Source organism: Scyliorhinus canicula, chromosome 29 (genome assembly GCF_902713615.1).
Source record: "Scyliorhinus canicula chromosome 29, sScyCan1.1, whole genome shotgun sequence".
Lineage (NCBI taxonomy): Eukaryota > Metazoa > Chordata > Chondrichthyes > Carcharhiniformes > Scyliorhinidae > Scyliorhinus > Scyliorhinus canicula.
In genome coordinates, this window is record NC_052174.1 from 9,237,207 (window position 1) to 9,255,158 (window position 17,952).

The 17,952-nt window shown below is 53.3% G+C and overlaps 1 long non-coding RNA gene across 2 annotated transcripts; it reads left to right on the plus strand.

Moving 5' to 3' along the window:
- The first annotated feature begins 4,888 nt into the window (after nt 1–4,888).
- Nucleotides 4,889–17,613, plus strand: LOC119958422. 2 transcript variants are annotated; one of them, XR_005459023.1, is made up of 5 exons: nt 4,889–5,177; nt 8,215–8,311; nt 11,291–11,339; nt 14,851–14,904; nt 17,507–17,613. It is a non-coding gene; the product is annotated as an uncharacterized LOC119958422 (long non-coding RNA). The 2 variants fall into 2 exon arrangements; XR_005459022.1 differs by lacking the exon at nt 8,215–8,311.
- Nucleotides 17,614–17,952: the final 339 nt, after the last annotated feature.

Below are 17,952 nucleotides of genomic sequence, written 5' to 3' on the forward strand. Positions count from 1 at the left end.
TCCAACGTTTATTTAAAAAGGTTAAGTTGGATTCATGGAATAAACATTGTTTTGTGTTTAAAAACCCACGTGTCCATAATTGTAATGCCACACCTGGAGACCAAGCCGTGTGCTTCAAAAGCAACAATACATTAAAGGGAGAGGTTGGTTGAACTCCATGATTCACTTTGGGGTTCTGAAAACGCCGCTCCCATAACAGGAGATCTACCATGTGGATCTAGTGGCACTGTCAACACTAAAATGCAGTAGAAATTTGAGTTCAAACTTCTCAGGTGCAAATAAGAATCGTTTATTGCCTCTATTTGATTACAATTGAGAGTCACTTAAATCTTATCCTCTAATGAGTCCGGCGAGCAAAAAGGACTTAACGAGAAGCAATGTGTACACAATTTAACTTTTAAAATAATACCGAACTGGTTTCTTGCTTCCGGCAAAACAGCTTACATTTACTTCAAGAGTTAGAGTGGAAAAGTGAAAGTGCAGAGACAGCGAATAGTTTTGATCAAAGTATGGATGATTCATGAATAAAGATGGCCATACGGACCCTCACGGTTATACTAAATCATATCAGTCTTTAGCCATCTATCTACACCCCTATGTAATCCTAATTTTTTTGGGTTCGAATCAAATGAGTTTGATTTGACGGTTAGCTGTCTGTCTGTAATGTGCAACATTAGTTTTAAATGTTTCGTGTTTGAATACCTGTGCATGTTATGGAAGGTGATTCTGTGCCATTATCAAATCCAGTTCAAGCTGGACTTCTGCTGACTTCTCTATTATCCACATTGTGGACAATTGCGCCTTAATGTTGCCGTGGTGTTGCTACGTCCTTGATCTGACAAACAGTACCGCACGAGTATAGTGTCAAACTGTCTTTGAAATTATATTTGTTGGAGCAATGGCTTTCTCATCTTTGCCCGGTAAAAGTGTTGTTTTAATCTCTACTGCGTATGCGTGTGTCGGGCTTTATGTGTCCGTGATGAATTATGTGTTTTAATCATGAGCTGAGGTTATGAGTGTTGAAATCCTTAATTTAAAATGGGTATTTAAAACTAGGGCTAAATAGCTATCTTTTACCGATCAGGTGTATTAGAAAATAGTTGGTTTCTACAGTTTCCTATCAGACATCCTTCCATACTTAACGGTGACTGTTGCTCGTTCTGGTGAGTGTGCTTTACACTCAATTGGCTCTGTTTTATTCCTTAGCTCTAGAGTCGCCAGGTATCCTTATGATAGCGCCACGAGGTTCAAGTTCAAGTTCAGATCAATGACTCAATACACCAGTTAGTAAGGTTCAAAACAAGACACGTTTATTAATACACAGTTATTCGCTACTCATGCATATAATACTAAAAGACTAAACTATTCCTACCTCTAATAGGCCAATACTTATCTGGATAAGGGAACCCGCCGGATCAGGGAACAGTGGCCTCTTGCTCTGTACTGGATCTGCAGGCTTCCAGCTGGTATGGACTAAGGGGTCAGGAGTGTCTATCTCGTAGCGTGCGTTGTATGACACTTACTTGGTGGTGCAGCAATCGGCCAGGCCTCTCCTTCCTACGGTCAAGTTCGTCGAGAGCTGCTGAGATGTTCTGCTGGGAGGGCCGGCTAAGAGAGTGAACTGAACTTGGGACCTGTCTTTCACAGGTCCCAGGGGCTTCGCGCCCTTTTGGGCGGACCCCGAGCTTACTTCCAATCGATTGGATCCCGTACCAATCGTTTGGTTTGAATTCCCCAATACTGGGGCCGTTTCTCGATCACTGGGCGGTTCTCCCCGGCTTGTTTGTCTCCTTTGTTTCAGACTCCCGTGGGCGCCGGGAAGTCTGACCTGCTATAGAATGTCCCAAATGTAGCTAATCGTTGTATCCATTGTTCCCGGGGATCGCTTCATTAATATGCAAACTGCTGGTTTCGGCGCTGTCTGCTTTCTTTGCAGGCAGAATACACAGGAACTCTGCAAAACTGCTTGTTTCTCTAGTATTCTCCAATTTCCCCCTGCTGTCTTTGTGTTTCTCCATTTTGTGTGGGGAAGTGGCCAACTCGGGTGGCTACAGCGACGAGTCAGGGGAGGTAACGAGAGGCTCGAGATCTTCATTGCGCTTGACACAGAGATGCTTTTTTATCCATTCATTGGATGTGGGCATCGCTGGCTAGGCCCAGATTTTTATTGCCTGTCCCGAATTGTCCCTTGAGAAGGAGCTGGTGAGCCACCTTCTTGAGCCGCTGTGGTCCCCTGTGGTGCAGGTAATATGAGTTGTAATTGTAAGGATCCTCCTATTTGAACCTAGTTTTCCTCCTGCACTCCCGTCGCAATCAGTGCTGCCCAGCCGAACCCCGACAGACACCATTTTGTAGAGGGAAGCACACTTCTTTCGCTGTAGGCCTGAAGGGACGCAGTTAATCCCTGTCCCTCCTGACGAAACATTCTTTTGATTAAGGGGCAGCACAGTAGCATTGAAATGAAATGAAAATGAAATGAAAATGGCTTATTGTCACGAGTAGGCTTCAATGAAGTTACTGTGAAAAGCCCCTAGTCGCCACATTCCGGCGCCTGTCCGGGGAGGCTGGTACGGGAATCGAACCGTGCTGCTGGCCTGCCTTGGTCTGCTTTAAAAGCCAGCGATTTAGCTCAGTGAGCTAAACCAGCCCCTTGTGGATAGTACAATCGCATCACAGCTCCAGGGTCCCAGGTTCGATTCCCGGCTTGGGTCACTGTCTGTGCGGAGTCTGCACATCCTCCCCGTGTGTGCGTGGGTTTCCTCCGGGTGCTCCGGTTTCCTCCCACAGTCCAAAGATGTGCGGGTTAGGTGGATTGGCCGTGATAAATTGCCCTTAGTGTCCAAAATTGCCTTTAGTGTTGGGTGGGGTTACTGGGTTACGGGGATAGGGTGGAGGTGTTGACCTTGGGTAGGGTGCTCTTTACAAGAGCCGGTGCAGACTCGATGGGCCGAATGCCCTCCTCCTGCACTATAAATTCTATGATTAATAAGCTCGAAGAGGTGGTCTATCCCTCTTTCTCTGCCTGACGATTTAGAGAGCCTGCAGGTTCTGGTTGAAGGAGATCGCTGGCTGGCGCAGAGGTTAGCACTGCTGCCTCACGGCGCCGAGGACCCGGGTTCGATCCCGGCCCCGGGTCACAGTCCGTGTGGAGTTTGCACATTCTCCCCGTGTCTGCGTGGGTCTCACCCCCACAGCCCAAAGATGTGCAGGGTAGGTGGATTGGCCAGGCTAAATTGCCCCTTAATAGGAAAAAAAAGAATTGGATAGTCTAAATTTATATTTTAAAAAAGGGCATCGCTGGCGACAAAGGTGGGTACGTCGGCAGCAAGGAACCATTTATTCCCTGTTATTTTTTAACCTTCCCCCTTCCTCCTCCTTTCCATTGCGTGTCTGTCCTGTGTGTGTCTGGGTGGAGGGTGGGACGGGGTTTTGGGAACAGTTAGAACAGCACTGTTCCACTTTTATCCTGATATATTAATCTTTTTCCTTGTGGTAAATAAACCGTTTTTAAAAATGTTTTACGTACAAATCTGGTGCCTGTAACTCGTTGGGGCAGTGTAGGCCCAAACTCTCGACAGGTTTATAAGAATTATTTGTCGATTCACCTATGTCATGTGAGAGTACCTTTAAGAAATGGATGTTTAAGCAATGTACCTTTAAGAAACAGAGCAGCTCCTATTACTGAAGTGATGTCAGAGTGTGGGTGGAGCTGGGGTTTTTTAGCTCAGCCATTTTGCAGTGTTTAGTTTCAGTTTGAGAGAGAGCAGCTGAAAAGTGCCTGGCTGGTTTGCTGAGAGAGAGCTGCATGAAGAAAAAGAGCTTGGGTGTGTCGGTGTTTGCAGTGAGCTGGATCTGCTGTGATCTCTGCCAGGAAAGACTATCTCTGAATCATTTGGGTGATTGAAACTCATAATAGTAATGGGGCTGTTTAGCACACTGGGCTAAATCGCTGGCTTTGAAAGCAGGCCAGCAGCACGGTTCGATTCCCGTAACAGCCTCCCCGAACAGGCGGCGGAATGTGGCGACTAGGGGCTTTTCACAGTAACTTAATTGAAGCCTACTCGTGACAATAAACCATTTTCATTTTTTTCATTTCTTTAACCTGATGTGCTTCTGTTTAAAGGCCTTTTTGGAGGTTTGAAGGAACATTTGGAGGGATTATTTAGTGCTGTATTATTTTCGGGGTTATCTTTGAAGTAAGGGGTGTTAAGGGGTCCAATGTTTATTTAAAAAGGTTAAGTTGAATTCATGGAATAAACGTTGTTTTGTGTTTAAAAACCCACGTGTCCATAATTGTAATACCACACCTGGGGACCAAGCTGTGTGCTTCAAAAGCAACAATACATTAAAGGGAGAGGTTGGTTGAACTCCATGTTACATTTTGGGGTTCTGAAAACGCCGCCCCCATAACATTTATGTTGTGACTCCGGGCCGATGGGGGGGGGGGGGGGGGGGTGTTGGAATTGCCCACATGCTCGCCCAGGGGGCTGTAACTATACCGTGTCTGTAGTTGGCTGCCTCCGACCAGCTTTCGTCTTGCCTCCTTGGCTTCCTGGGCCTGAGCATGCTGGGAAGGCTTTTGGGAGTTTGTGAGGCGGCTTCCTCGCCCTCTTTTAACCGCGGCCCGCTAAGCAGTGAGGTTTCCAACACACCTATCGTCGTTCTGTCAACAGGCCGGTCTGCGGTTGCTGTTGCTGAGCTGAGTCAGAGTAACAAAGGGCGAGACTGGAGTCACAATGGAGAATCTTGACACAATCGCACCTCCCCTCTCCCCCCCCCCCCCCCCCCCCCCTCCCTTCCCTCCACCACCAACCTGCCCCCCCCCCCTCCCCCGCCTCCCCCCCCTCCCTTTCACCTTCACTGGAGCTAAGCTCCCCCCTCACCATCTCCTCCCTCCCCCCCTCCTCCCCCCCAACTCCATCACCCTGGCCCCGGATTCCCACCTCCGACCTCATCCGCCCTGTTGTCTGTCGGCGCCTCTCCACCCCCCCCGCCCCCTACCCGATGGCGACCGTGTTGCCACCCTGCCAATGGTTTGTGAAGGAGAAGCCCTGGTTCCCAGAGGAGAGGTGTAACTGCCCGCTGCCCGCGAGGCAGTGCGTCACCGCCGAGCTGCTGGTCTTCTGCTTTTTGGCTGCGCTGTGCTGGCCGTGGTCATCTTCAACACCCTCACCCTGGTAAAGACCGGACTCGATTACTCTGGCATCGGCAGATTGGCGGAGGGGGGGGGGCCTAACGGGCAGGTGGGCCTAACGGGCAGGTGGCCGATCATCCCAGGGCAAAGAGGGAGCGAGATAGGGCACAGCCTCATTGACCCAGGATCTCCGCGGCGTCCAGGACGGTTCCCAGAATCCAATCCCGGGCTTCGGATCCGAGCCGATCCCGGGACCTCCGCGGGATTCAGCCCTCGAATCCCCGGGACCTCCGCCGGATTCAGGTCAAACCCCAACAGCGTCGGAGGCTTCGGAGCCAAGCCAGTCCCGGAATTGCGAGGGGATCCAGCCCACTTCCCAGAATCCCCGCCTGGTTCTGATCACCTCTCGGGAGCCCCGGAGGATTCGGAGCCAAGCAAATCCTGGAAATTCCGATCAAATCCCAAAGTCTCCACAGGATTCGGATCATATCCCAGAACCTTCATGGATGGGATTTAGATCAAATCCAGGAGTCTCCGCAGGTCAGATCAAATCCCAGAATATCCCCAGGATACAGATCAAATCCCAGAGTCTCCACAGGATTCAGATCAAATCCCAGAGTCTCCACAGGATTCAGATCAAATCCCAGAATCCACATAGGATTGGGAGCTGTGCAAGTCCCGGAATAGAATCATCGAACGGTTACTGCCTAGCAAGAGGCCATTCAGCCCGCTGTGTATGTGCTAGCGCGCCGCCGGATCATCACCGCTCCGCCTCCAGCTGCCTTTCCCTCCCGCTGTCCCTTCACCCGTGAGACCCAGAGTTGGTGAGAGGGGTCACAGGATCACGGGGGGCCTGGTAGCCCTTGGTTGGCCCGTCCAAAAGCTCCTGGGGATGCGGGCGTCGCTGGCTGGGCCTGCGTTTATTGTCCGTCCCTAATTGAGACTCACTCGGCCGTTTGAGCTGGGAGCCTGGAGCCAGGTAGGCCAGGCTGTGGTCAGGACGGCCGATTTCCTTCCTCGAGCTCCACAGTGGCCTTCACGGCCATCATTAGGCTTTTAATTCCAGAGTTTTTATTGACAATAACTCCCATGTCAACCTCTCTTCCTAACTTTGGAGTGTAACAGGAAATGACAATGTGTTGACGCGGTGGTTAGCACTGCTGCCTCTCAGCGCCAGGTACCTGGGTTCGATTCCGACCTCGGGTGTCTGTCTGTGCGGAGGTCGCACGTTCTCCCCCCCCCCACACCTCCCGTGTCTGCGTTCGCTCCACAGCCCAAAGATGTGCAGGTTAGGTGGAGGATTGGCCACGCTAAAATGTCCCTTGGAGTCCCAACGGTTTAGGTGGGGTCACGGGGATATGGGGTGGGAGAGTGGGGTGCTCTTTCAGGGGGTCGGTGCAGGCTCGATGGGCCGAACGGCCTCCTTCTGCGTGCAGCAGGAATTCTACGACGCGGTTGCTCGTGATGTTAGGTTGGCGGGAATGTAATGTGGGGAGAGAGCGATCCGATCGAGGGAACGTAAAGGTAATTGAGAATCTTCGAGGGTGGGGGGGGGGGGGGGGGGGGGGGGGGTGAATATATTAGGAAATACACAAATACTCTTGTTCATAAGATCAGGAGAAATAGGAGTGGGAGGAGGTCATTCGGCCCTTCGGGCCTTACTACGCCGATTAGGGTGTGGCCTGACCTCCCCGTCACCATCTGTCCCCTCATGGCCAACCCTTGGCTCCTGTCTAACAGCCCTTGAATATATTCGATGGCTCAGCCTCCAATGTTCTCCGAGGAAGAGAATCCCCCCCCGCAGACCGACCATCGGTTAGCGATCGGTGTCCCTGTCGTGGAGGCGTGGCTCCAGTTCTGGAGCAGCCGTGCTCAGACACGCCACGGAAGATTGCGCCTCATCCGGAAGGCCCCACGCAGTTGGGGCCCACTCTCTGCCTGCACTGGCAAGAGTTATCCGTTTAATGCCAGCTGCCTGGAGCAAGGACCCAGCCTCCATTGCCCAACTGGGGAGGGGGAATTTCACAAACCGGCAACCCTCGAAAACATTCTCCGCGCCCCCATTTTAGAAGGGCGATCCCTCAACCTTAAACCGGGCCCATAAGACGTGGGGCAGAATTGGGCCACTCGGCCCATCGAGTCTGCTCCGCCATTCAATCATGGCTGATATTTTTCTCATCCCCATTCCCCTGCATTCTCCCCATAACCCCTGATCCCCTTATTGATCAAGAACCTATCTATCTCTGTCTTAAAGACACTCAGCGATTTGGCCTCCACAGCCTCCTGCGGCAAAGAGTTCCAGAGATTCACTCACCCTCTGGCTGAAGAAATTCCTCCTCATCTCTGTTTGAAAGGATCGTCCCTTCAGTCTGAGGCTGTGGCTTCGGGTTGTAGTTTTTCCTACAAGTGGAAACATCCTCTCCACGTCCACTCTATCCAGGCCTCGCATCCTGTAAGTTTCAATAAGATCCCCCCCTCGCTCATCCTTCTAAACTCCAACGAGTACAGACCCAGGTAACTGGCGGTAAGAGTGGGAGAGACTCTTAGTAGGCCCAGCTTGATATGGAGCATGGTATTGATATGGGGCAGCACGGTAGCATTGTGGATAGCACAATCGCTTCACAGCTCCAGGGTCCCAGGTTCGATTCCGGCTTGGGTCACTGTCTGTGCGGCGTCTGCACATCCTTCTCGTGTGTGCGTGGGTTTCCTCCGGGTGCTCCGGTTTCCTCCCACAGTCCAAAGATGTGCAGGTTAGGGTGGATTGGCCATGCTAAATTGCCCCTTAGTGTCCAAAATTGCCCTTAGTGTTGGGTGGGGTTACTGGGTTATGGGGATAGGGTGGCGTTGTTGAACTTGGGCAGGGTGCTCTTTCCAAGAGCCGGTGCAGACTCGATGGGCTGAATGGCCTCCTTCTGCACTGTAAATTCTATGATTCTATGGCCCCAGAAGCCTTGGCTGAAAACACTTAACCCTCTCCTCCGCTACGTCAGGTTCCTCTTGCCGCTCTGCCTCGCGAGGTACACGCAGCTGGGGGAACGCCGCTTTTCACAGCCTGGACCTTTGTTTGTTTTTTTTTGCAGATGTTCTGCCAACGTCCAACGTCGCGGGGTTCCATGGGTCCTCAATAACCTCTGCCACCTCACCCGAGCAGCCAATGCTACGCCATGAGCCTTAACAGTGAGTGTCGACAACGTGTCACTGACAACGCTCACCTTCCCCTCTCACCCTCCTCCCTCTCTAACCTGAGGGGGCTGATGGTTATTGTAATTGTACCTCAGTTGTGTAGGGCATAATCGGGGTTTCGCTTGCGCGCGGGCAAAGGGGAGTTGCCCCCTCTTTGGTTACCTTGAAGGGGCCGCTCCTCCATTTTTGGCTAGACTTCAGCCCCCTGTCTTTGGTCACTCGGTGAGGGGGTACGGCAGGGGGTGGCGATGAGGCAGGAGAAGCACCTGGTAAGCCAAAGTGGCCATCAACGCTCATTGCTCGGCACAACATCGAGGGCCGAAGGGCCTGTTCTGTGCTGTACTGTTCTATGTTGTATGTTCAACAGGTCCAGGCAATGAGCGGTCAAGGGGTCGCTCAACCTGGCTGTCTGCCCCTCTATTGTGGCTGTCCCCACGACCAGGGAACATGCGATATCTGCCGGTAGACCCAAGGGGCGAGATTCTCCCAAACCGGGAGAAATCCTAAGGCTGGCGTCAAAAACGGGCGGGTTTGACGCCAGCCTCCGCCCCCCCCCCCCCCCCCGACCGGGAACCGATTCTGGTCCCCGGTCGGGGCTAGCATCCCGCGGCCGTGAACCCCGGCATCGTGGGCTTAATGAATTTCGTTAAGCCCGCTTGCCAGAGTTAGCAACGGCTGACGCATCACATGACGTCAGCCGCGCATGCGCAGATTGGAAGACTCCAACCCGCGCATGCGCGGGCCGGGATGCCCCTCAGCCGCCCCGCGAATGGATACAGCGGGGCGGCGGAAGGACAAAGAGTGCGCGGGGTAAGTACCCGCTGCGATCGGTGCCCACCGATCGCGGGCCCATGGCACCCTTGGCACGGCCATGGTACTGCCGTGCCAATCGGTGCCATGGTTCCCCAGATCCGAACTTTACGGCCGTTTTTACGAACGGTCAGACCAGGTGTGTTTGACGTTCCTAAAAACGGCCGTAAAGGGCTGGGACTTCGGCCCATCGGCCAGCTGAGAATCGCTGCTCGCCGTAAAAAAACGGCGCCAGCGATTCGTGTCGGGAGGCAGGCGTGGGGGGGGGGGGGAAATAGCGGGAGGGCGTCAGACTAGCGTGGCCGTAAAAATTTACGACCCCCGCTATTCTCCGCACCGTCGTGAGTGCGGAGAATCGCGCCCAAGGCCTTCCGTGCCCGGTTGGCACCACTGGGGGCTGGAGGGCACCTCAACCCCGGGAATGGCTCATTATCTTGATTTCTTCGACCGTTCTTGATTTTGTTTTCTTTTGCAACGCCCCACCAGAGGCTGTCTGTCATTCCCCTACCGTTTGTTTATTTTACTCCATTTTTATTTCACTTAAAAGAGACGTTTGCTAAAACTGTGCGTGCGATTGAGTTAGGAGGCATACGCTTGTAATGTTTCATTCTGCAAATAAATAAAGGACTGAGTAAAGATCACCTCAGTAAACCGGCGACACCGGCTGGTTTCCTGCATTAGGTCACTCAAGGTGGCAGTTCCGCCCCTTACCAGCACCGTGGCCAAGTTTAAACTGCCCTGGGGTTTGAAGCGAAGCTCCGGCCTACATGGCACAGTTACAACCCACCATTAGCAAGTGAGCACCCCAGTGAGCTCTGCAATGTAAATTTGACGCTAACAGCAGGCATCGTGGAATCCCTGCAGTGCAGAACGAGGCCATTCGGCCCATCGGATCTGTGCCGACCCTCTGAAAGAGCACCCTACCTGGGCCCACTCCTCCACCCAACCCTGTAACCCCACCTCACCCGCACAGCTTTGAACACGACGGGGCAATTTAGCACGGCCAATCCACCTAACCTGCACACCTTTAAACACGGAGGGGCAATTTAGCACGGCCAATCCACCTAACCTGCACACCTTTAAACACGGAGGGGCAATTTAGTACGGCCAATCCACCTAACCTGCACACCTTTAAACACGGAGGGGCAATTTACTGTGGCCAATCCACCTAACCTGCACAGCTTTTGAACACTAAGGGGTAATTTAGCACGGCCAATCCACCCAACCTGCACACCTTTAAACACGAAGGGGCAATTTAGCACGGCCAATCCACCCAACCTGCACACCTTTGGACTTCTGCGTCTATATTAAAAATGTAACATTTACATGCAGTTCCGGTTGAAGAAATACGTTGCTACTTCGACCACACTGTTCATCCTGAATTCCAATGCTTCCATTTCTCACGGAAATTCCCTATGTAAACTTGTCACGCCAGTTGCACCCTCCAGCCAGTGGCGGCACTGCGGTGCCTCAAAATTTTGCCTTTTCCCGCTCCTCAGCCTGGACTGCGGAGAAACCTCGAAACTCCAACCAACTCCAAACCCGTGTTTCCCAAGAGCCTTACGTTTTCCAACTCGCCTATCAATTACATGAATCAAAATGTACGAATTCAATGAGGGCACTCGATTCGGAAGTACCTCAGTGCACCTTGGTTGAATTCCCGAACCTGTCTTCCCCCAAAGAACAGGGTGCAGAGGAGATGCATCGGGAAGCAACAGCGCTAACCACTGTGCTGCCCACTAGGAAAGGTAGATGGGAAGAAACTTTTCCCGCCTTCGTCCGAGGGGAGGTGGGGGGGGGGGGGTCAATAACCAGGGGGCATAAATTTAAGGTCAGGGGGGACAGGAGATTGAGAGGGAATTTGAGGAGAAACCCTATTGACCCGGAGGGTGGTGGGAATCTGGAACTCGCTGCCTGAAAGGGTCGGGAACCCTCACCAAGGCCTACATGTGGGGGGGAGGGGGGGGGGGGGATTTGGATGACTGGAAATTCCACTGCGTACGCAAGGCAGCGGAACGTGAGGCGGAGGCCACAGTCAGAGGAGACCTGATCGTATCGAATGGAGGTGGGGGGGGGCAGGGCGGACAGGGCCGAGTGGCCTGCTCCTGCTGCTAATTCTTATGTGCGTATGTTCTGCTAACTCACATTCCATTGTTCACCCAGTTCCTGATCAAAGTCAAGTATTTGTTTGGCAGCTTCAGCCAAAGCAAAGGTAAGCTTCGCGAACCGGCGTCTTTTTTTTTTAGATATGTTAAACGGTGGAGAGGGTAAGCCCCGCCCCCATCTGATGCCCTATCAATTACCACAAAGACGGGAGCAGTGGAATGATCGAGGCTTTATTGAGCAAAGATGTTGTGCCTCCTGTAGCTGGAACCAGAATGGCTACAGCTCGGGGAGCACACACATTTATACTCCACCTACTGGGCGGAGCCAGCAGGCAGGGATTTACCCCTGTACCTCCAGTATATGTGTCTTACCGTAATTCATATAATAAAGCTAGTGGTGACTACCACATTCAGGAATAATGGACAAAGAGACTGGAATCTAATCGAGGGGTTCGGCGTGGTTTATATATAGAATAACAGATACCCGGGAGTGAGTTACAGTCTGGAATCTAATGGAGGTGTTCAGGGTGGTTTATATATAGAATAACAGATACCCGGGAGTGAGTTAGAGACTGGAATCTAATCGAGGGGTTCGGGGTGGGTTATATATAGAATAAACAGATACCCGGGAGTGAGTTACAGACTGGAATCTAATCGAGGGGTTCGGGGTGGTTTATATATAGAATAACAGATACCCGGGAGTGAGTTACAGACTGGAATCTAATCGAGGGGCTCCGGGTGGTTTATATATAGAATAACAGATACCCGGGAGTGAGTTACAGACTGGAATCTAATCGAGGGGTTCGGGGTGGTTTATATATAGAATAATAGATATCCAGGAGTGAGTTACAGACTGGAATCTAATTGAGGGGTTCAGGGTGGTTTATGTATGGAATAATAGATACCCGGGAGTGAGTTACAGACTGAAATCTAATCGAGGGGTTCGGGGTGGTTTATACAGAATAACAGATACCCGGAGTGAGTTACAGACTGGAATCTAATCGAGGGGTTCGGGGTGGTTTATATATAGAATAACAGATACCCGGGAGTGAGTTACAGACTGGAATCTAATTGTGGGTTAAACAGGGTGAAAAATGATGAATTCAGTGATGCACCGTCAATTACCACAAAGACGGGAGCAGTGGAATAATCGAGGCTTTATTGAGCAAAGATGTTGTGCCTCCTGTAGCTGGAACCAGAATGGCTACAGCTCGGGGAGCACACACATTTATACTCCACCTACTGGGCGGAACCAGCAGGCAGGGATTTACCTATGTACCTCCAGTATATGTGTCCTACCGTAATACATATAGTACAGCTAGTGGTGGCTACCACAGCATCGAAGGAAAGCTATCTCCCCCCCACCCAACCACCCCTCCAAACCCCACCCCCCACCCACCCCCCACCCACCCCCCTTCTCGGTGTGTCCTGGTCAATATTCAGCCCTCGGTCCACATCACAAAAAACAGATTGTGTGGTCATTATTACATTGCGGTCAGTGGGAGCTTGATGGGGGGGGGGAGGTTGGAGGAGGGGGTGGGGGAGGGAACCGTACCTGCTGCATTTCCTGCATTACCCTCTGGGCTTGCTGAAGGAGGGCGGGACATTCTGGGGAGCGGTAGGGATCGCAGTGCTGCTGTGTCTCCTCTCGGCCGATTCTGAGGGCGCGCGCGAGAGAGAGAGAGAGAGGGCTTGAACCCGAGTCAAATCAGGTAGAGAAAGTGAAACATAGAGGCGGGGGGGGGGGGGGGGGAAAGAGGCACAGGGGGAAAAAGTGAGCCGGGGGGGTGGGGGAGGAATTCAATTTGAAATTGTGTTTAAAAAAAAAAATCTCCGGGGAGGTGGCATTTTAAACCATTCCCGTCGGAGAGTTTGACAGACTTTGTCTCGTCAATTAACACTGTTGAATACAAAACCTTCCGCCCCCCCCCCCCCGAAACTAGTGTGCAAATCCAGCAACACTCTTCGGCAAAGGGCAGCACGGCGGCGCAGTGGTTAGCCCTGCGGCCTCACGGCGCCGAGGTCCCAGGTTCGATCCCGGCTCTGGGTCGCTGCCCGTGTGGAGTTTGCACATTCTCCCCGTGTCTGCGTGGGTTTCGCCCCCCCACAGCCCAAAGATGTGCAGGGATTGGCCGTGATAAATTGCCCCTCGATTGGAAAAAATGAATTGGGTACTCTAAATTTTTTTTTTTAAAAAGCTCTTTGTCAAAGACTGTGGTGGGATCTGTTACGCCCGCCCGGAGACTAGATGGGACCTCTGCTTGATATCCGAGAGTCTCTTTTAGTTTGGAAGAATGATAATAATAATAATCTTTATTAGTGTCACAAGTATGGCAATGAAGTTACTGTGAAAAGCCCCTAGTCGCCGCACTCCGGCGCCTGTTCGGGGAGGCTGGTACGGGAATTGAACCCGCGCTGCTGGCCTCATTCTGCGTCACAAACCAGCTGTCTAGCCCACCGAGCTAAACCAGCCCCTGGCGATCTTATCGAAGCAGACAATACTCCGAGGGGGCTCGACAGGTTGGACGCTGAGAGCCCCCCCCCCCCGGTGGGGAATCTGGAACGCGGGGAGGGAGGGGGGAGCACAGTTTAATGATAAGCTGTCTCCTTATCTTTAGACAAGGAAGTATTTCTGACCACAGACGGACATCATTCTGGAGTTTCTACCTCCCCCCCCCCCCCCCTAACCCCGCGGATGGGCCGAACGGCCTGCTCCAGCGCCTCGTGTTCTGACACTCTGGCGCTCCCTCGGGTGTCGGGGGGGGGGGGGGGGTCAGTCAGTCTGGGATGTGAGCTGGAGTGTCTGGGGTGGCACCTGAACCCGCAAGACTCAAAAGAAGCCACGCAGACGGGTACACCGAGCTGACACCTTGGGTGGAATATTACAGGAGCGGGTCGGGAGGGGTGGGGGGGGGGGGGATGGCGGGGGATGGGATGCGAGGGGGGGGAGTTGGGGGACGCATCTGCCACCCCCCCCACCCCCCCCCCCACTCCCCAACCAGAGACAAAGATGGAGTGGACGGAGCCAACACGTTCCCCGCCACGCTCCCGGAAACCTCAGTCGCAACGCCCCGCGGGAAGGCTGCCAACACAGGCCGGGTGGCTCCTCCGCCCCCTCACTGTGGGGGGGGGGGGGTCGGCTCCTTCCCCGCTCACCAAAGAGAGGCCCTGAAGATCGAACCCCCCCCCACCACCTCCCACCCCACGAACTTGGAAAACGTTTTGTTGGAGAAACAGAATCGGTCTGCCCGCTCTTGCTCACGCCAGACGAGCGTCCGATCAAGCGCAACGCGCTGCACAACAAGCCCGTTGATTATCTATTCAAATATGGCGGCCAATCTCAGTAACCGCCCCCCCCCTCCCCACCCATATTAGGGGGTGAGCTTAGGTGTGTGGGTGGGAAAGTGCTGGGTGGGGTGGGCACCCATTCTATTTCGTGTGCCCTGCCCACCCCCCTCCCCCCGGCTAAAAACTCACTCAGCGGTTTAAGCCAGCCGCCTCAGGGTCCTGAGCGCGAATATAACACGCAAAAGGTTCACATCTTCAACTTTGGGCATTGTGCACGAAGGAGGGATACTAACTTGTTTTTCACTTCCCTCCCCCAACCCCCTCCCCCAGGCACGAAAAGAGATGCAGTCACCCAGGTCTCGAGGACCAGACTTTGCTCTTCATGTAAGTTGAAACCCGGCCTCGAATAGGCGAAGAAACGACTCACGGGGTCGATCTCAGGGACGAGGAACGTCCATTACCCGGGGGGGACTGGCCAAGTCGGTGCTGTTTACCCTGGAGGAAGAGAGGAGATTTGATGAGAGGAGCGGGCGGGTTGTCTGATGAGGAAAGGCTGGGTTTGTACCCGCTGGAGTTCGAAGAGGGAGAGGCGACTCGATCGAAACCTTTAAGATCCTGAGGGGGTGTTGACGGGGGGGGGGATGTGGAGAGGACGTTTCCTCTTGCGGGAGAATCTAGAACCTGGGGGGGGGGGGGGGGGTGGCCCCCTTAAGACGGAGATGAGGAGAAATATTATCTCTCGGGGGGGGGGGGTTCTCTGCCACTCTCGCCCTCAAAAGGCAGCGGAGGCAGAATCTTGGAATGTTTTTAAGGCAGAGCTGGATAGATCCTCGATTAACGAAGGGGGTGAAAGGTTATTAGGGGTGAAAGGTTACCGGGTGGGGGTTTGACGGGAGGTTACGGTCAGATCTTATTGAATGGCAGAGAAGGCTCGAGGGGCCGTTGGGCCTGATCCTGATTCATCTGTTCCTCTGTCCGGTGTTGAAAAACACGAGGGGACAGAGCGGACAGGGGGGAGAAACTGTTCCTGTCGGTGGAAGGATCGAGCACGGGAGGGACACAGATTTAATGGGATTGGCTAAAGGAGCGGGCCGTCACTGGAGGAGAAACTTTTTCGCCCGCCGAGGGGGTTAGGATCGGGAATGCGTCGCCTGAAAGCGTGGTGCAGGCAGGCTCAATCGAGGCCTTCCTGAGGGAATTGGATTGCGGTCCGGGATGGAATAATGCATCAGGTTACGGGGATAAGTTGGGGGGGGGGGGGGGACAGAATGGAGTAAATTGCCACTAAGGAAAGCTGGTTCAAACAAGGTGGACTGAATGGCCTCTGTCGTGGCAGTGTACCTTTAAGAAATGGGTGTTTATCAAATAGCAGCAGTGATGTCACTGTGGGGGTGAAGGCGAGTTGTGCGTCTGGCTTCCACTTTAGTTTTGAGCTGGAAGCTGTTTGTGGCTTTGTGTTTTGCTTTCGTTTTAGGCAGTTGAAAGCTGAATTCAGACAAGGAAGGTTCATTTTGTCTCTCTGTGTGCTAAAAGATGTCCAGACCATCAGATAATTTAAAAGTGATAAGTGCCTTGTGTAAAGAATTTATACCTACTGCTTTGTTAAAAAGGGATTTGGCTTATGGATGTTGTTAGGAAAGTTATTAAGGGTTCCATATAGAGTACTGTATCTGTGGGGGGGTATTTGTGTTGGTAGTTGATAAAATGTTTACGGTGTGTTTATAAAATGTTAACTGAATTCATAAAATAAACATTGTTTTGTTGAAAATTACTTCAGGTCTCTGTTGCATAACAGACGGAAAGAGGGCCCTTATGCTCCTCATAACTATTTAAAAGTTGTAGGTCAGGTAAACTCCATGATATGTTTTGGAGTTTTCTAAACCCTGCCCAACACCTCCTTCTGCGCCATGGCAGTTCTGCGATTCCATAATCCTCTAGCGAAGCAGTTCCCTGACAACAGGGGACAGGGTTGTAAGGGTTTGTCTAATTTCTGCAGGCGATCGAACTTGGTCAACAAATGGAAGCCCCTTTGATAGCTACGGTTGGCCCGGGGGGCGGGGGGGGAGCCGGCGGGTGAGCTGCCCGGACCAGGCCCAATTCTCAGCCTGCGTAGAGTTAGGTGACGGTCGGCCGGGACAGCATCCCGGAGGAGCCCAAGGTCGGCCCGAGCTCCTCTGAGGAGAATCAACACCGTCCAAGGCCAACTTGTCAATCAGAACGAGGGAAGGTGTTTGAAAAAAAAAAACTAGGGCTTCAGATCAATACTTGCAAAGAGAAGCGTGCTGATATACGGGGGGGGGAAAGGCGGTGGGCGAGGGGGGAGGCGTGAGGCACGGCAAGGAGCTAGCACAGGCACGGTGGGCAGAATGGCCCCCTTTTGTGCCACTTGACAGTCTCACGGCGCCGTCGTTGGAGAAAGCCCACGGAGGCCCTCACACAGAGGGGGATCTGTGCGCTACGCCAAAGTAAGAGAGACTACAGGTGGGGGGGGGGGGGGGGAACGCCTTGGTCACAGGCTCCGGGGTTTAGGCAGAGGAGGAGGTTAAGGGGGAGAACTCCAGGATGCGGGCCACAAGTGGCTGAAGGCCAATGACCCCCCCCCACCGCCCCCCCCCCCGCCCCCTCCACACCCCAAGCTGCAGGTACACGGATTAATCCGGAACGTGCCGAAAGTTCCCTTTCGTGTGGGCTTGAGAGACGCCGCGTTCCTAAAAAGGGGTAACGCAGTTCACCGAGCAGCTGAAGGAGAATTGGCGGCAATGGAGCCCAAGGCATTGCTGTGGCCCGATGCTGGATTGTGGATATAGAGTGGGGGGGGGGGGTGGGGGGGGGGCCTCCATTCCCTCAGGCCGAAGTGTGAGCTCAGTCTGAGGTGCCTGCGCGAGCCCACCGCCGCCCCCCCCCCCCCCCTCTGCCCCCTTCCTGACCCTGCCCCCTCTCATTTCCTGTCTGCTCAGCTTCCTGACTCCCATCTCCTCTTCCCCAGGATAGGTGATTGTGCTGAACTCCGCCGCAAGAGACTCGACGGCCGTGACTCTGCTCTGCTACCTAGTCGCCTCAATTTTAAGGTAACTCTTTGCCCGCCTCGAGTCCGCTTCTTTACCACAACCCCCCCACTCCCCCCTCAGTTGCGTTTGACCTTCTGACCACCCTGTTTTCCCAGGCCCTTCCTCCCATCCATTTCGGGCCTTGCTGCGGTTCCCGGCTTCGCCCTGGCGACCTCTGCCCTGGCCCACTCCGCCTGCCGCCCAGAGCCGCTTGCTCCACTCATCGCCGCTCTGCTGGACCCCTGGCTGACGCCCGCGCTCACCTCCTCTGGAACCTTCGACACGCCTGCTTGCTGGTTCATAGACAGCGACACAGCAAATAGGCAGGAAGGAGGCCATTCGCCCTTCTAGCCGGCTCCGCCATTCAATATGATCAAGGCCCATC